The following is a 2,749-nucleotide window of genomic DNA, read 5'->3' on the forward strand; positions in this document are numbered from 1 at the left end:
GTTTGTAGAATGAACGTCTGATTAATGTCTCTCCAAAGCACATCTTATCAACAAACATTCCACAGAGGTCACTGAATGAATGAGTGGGGACCAAAGATAACTAATATTAATCAGCACATTCTTACTATTCAGCAATGCCAGTAAATTTCTCCCTCACCTATTTGTTTAAAACATTATTCAAAACACACAAACCCATTACTCCATCCTCCACTGAACACGAATCTACATACGACCTATTTGGAAAGCCTCTTGAAAAACAAGTTTTAAGGAAGATTTCGTGCCCGCGGCCCAGGCAAAAAAACAAGGTCATATGACTGGTAAAGGGTCTGTGAACCCCGCGGTGAAGTGGTCCACCCAGACAGTGGTGGTTCTTTGTCGGAGCTCCTGGCGGCTTGGGGAACCAAGAAAAACTACAAATCCCGGCAGGCCGCGCGGTGCTGCTTAACTCAGCGCAATCGGGGGTGTGGCGTAGAGTTACGTTCCCTGAGAACTACCGCTACCCGGCTGCGGTGGGAAGCTGGGCACCGCAGCTTCGCTTCCCTCTGGGTGAGTAGGGGCGGCCCCTCGGAGGCAGGCGCAGAGCCCAGGCCGCCAGGGTCGCACGGCGCGTGGAGCGCTGGGGAGCCAGTGTAAACGCGCTGGCTCCCCCTTCACCCCCAGCTCGGGCAACTGCAGACACGTAGCAAGCAGCGAGGAACCCCAGCCGGTGACCTACCTTGTCACCCTGGGACGCGGGCACGTGGCTGGTGTAACTGGCAATGCCCCGCCCCCTCTGCAGTGAATCTCCAGTCGGCCTGGCTCACTAGTGAGCTGAGACGTGCACAGGCTTCTCCGGTGGCGCAGTCTGGCATGTAGGTAGAGTTGGAGCTGGAGGAGGACAGCAGATGGCTTACCCTAGGTGGTCTGTGAGCTCCAAGGCGCAGACAGCTGGGAGTGGAGCGTGGCCTGGACAAGAGCAGGGGCCGACACGGATATCCCAACCCTTCGCCTGGACAGTCTAGAGCGCTGCTTATCTCCAGCACCTGGCAGGGCCCTGCGCTGCCGGGTCGCACAATAAATGTGTGCGGATGATAGCCCGTGTATGGAGAGCAGCCTTTAGAAGAGACCTGGTACAGCTCTCCCTCCACGTTAAGTGGTGTTAACTTTCTACTGACTAGGAAGTCATTCAGTTCAGCAAGTGTTTATGGATCACCACCTCCGTGATGCTTAGCACTTCGTGGGTGCTCAAGAAATATTTGTTCCGTTGAAAGTGAATTAGAGTTTATCTGTGCCTTCACACGTTTTCTTTAAGTATTTTTTTTTCACGATGAAAGTTGGATTTTATTGTGAAACTTGTGGAGAGCTATTAAAGGATTTTAAACTGGGGGGGAGGTAATAGAAAACTTTTTCAAGTTTACTTGAGCGACATTGTGGAAAATTCTTGAAGCACTTGCTTATTGCAGTGGTTCTCATATGTTAGGGTAAATCAGAATCACCTGGAGGGCTTGTTGCACCACAGCATTCTGTCTGATTCACTAGGTCTGGGGAGCAAGAATTTGCATTTCTAACACGCTCCTAGAAGATGGAGAGCCTGCTGGTCTGGAGACATACTGCATTTTGTCCTGTATAATGCGCACTTTTTTTGGCCCAAATTTGTGAGGGAAAAATAAGGATGCACATTATATACATGGGTAGTACTAATTCCGTATCTATATAAATGTTTTTAATTCTCTTATTTATGCTTATGAGTTGAAAGTGTAATATATAAATAAATGATAAAATCCCTTTACAATAAAAAAATAAGTTCCTAAATATAAACAAAAACTTGAATTAAAAAATTAAAATGCAAAATTTTTTTCCCTCTGAAAGTTTGGGCCAAAAACGTGGGTGGGCATTATACACGGCAAAATATGGTACTTTTAAATTCTGTTTTATTGGAAAAAATCTTATGAACTTAAAGCACCAGCTCTTTACACCTAGCTATGGGCCTTTCTGTCTGTGTTAGCCAGTTAACTGTAGTTATAGTAAACATGTGCCTTTTTGTGTTAATTTCCCCCACATAATAGATTTTCATGTAGTCTGCATCTCCTAGATTACATCATATTCTATCTTATTGTGTCATTACTGGCTTGGCTATTTTTCAAGAGCCCTCACAGGTGGAAGATTGGACCTCTGCTGGGAGAGTTTGCATTTCATTTCTTTCTGATATACACATTTTCTTGTCAGACAAGGGATCTATAAGACAAGAATAGTGCCTGGTTCAGGCATCCATTCTCTCCCTCTCCCCTCTAACTTAGCTCACAGAGTAAACCCTCTGGGTTTAGATTTCCATGTCAGAGGGACTCCTGTGACCCACCTCAAGGCCCAGCAAGTCACTTGTTCTCATTCGCCCTGTGTGCTCTTGGTTGGAGAGACACACCTGTATTCAAGTTCACTCTCTCCAAGGATATTATTGGGCCTTTTTCAATCTTGGGAGCAGACCAGAAAAAATAATGCTCATTTGTCTAATAGTCTGTCTAGGAAATGGGAGGTAGGCTGTGGTTATTTTACAGGATTAATGGAATTAGAGCCCTAAATCCCTTTCCTCTGTAGCCATTCTCACCTGTGCAAGCAGGGCCAGGTGATTCCAGGCTTATTGTCTCAGAGTGTTTCATGGGGAGGGGGCTGGGGATGGATGGAATTGCAAGCCTAGCCACTTATTGGACCATGAACAGGAAGTGCTTGGCTCCCCACTTAGTTCTGTCCAGGGAATGGACATTTCATTTTTTTT

General features: G+C 46.3%; 1 protein-coding gene across 4 annotated transcripts in view; it reads left to right on the forward strand.

Moving 5' to 3' along the window:
• Positions 1 to 473: 473 nt before the first annotated feature.
• Positions 474 to 2,749, forward strand: part of ADCK1 (aarF domain containing kinase 1) — a 137,256-nt gene continuing 134,980 nt past the window's right edge. For 3 of the 4 annotated variants that reach the window (XM_019646266.1, XM_019646269.1, XM_019646268.1), the window contains exon 1: positions 474 to 546. The gene's annotated coding sequence lies outside the window, so the exon portion shown is untranslated. The other variant, XM_019646267.1, reaches the window with a different exon arrangement.

The sequence above is a fragment of the Hipposideros armiger genome, unplaced genomic scaffold, assembly GCF_001890085.2.
Source record: "Hipposideros armiger isolate ML-2016 unplaced genomic scaffold, ASM189008v1 scaffold_99, whole genome shotgun sequence".
Taxonomy (NCBI): Eukaryota; Metazoa; Chordata; class Mammalia; order Chiroptera; family Hipposideridae; genus Hipposideros; species Hipposideros armiger.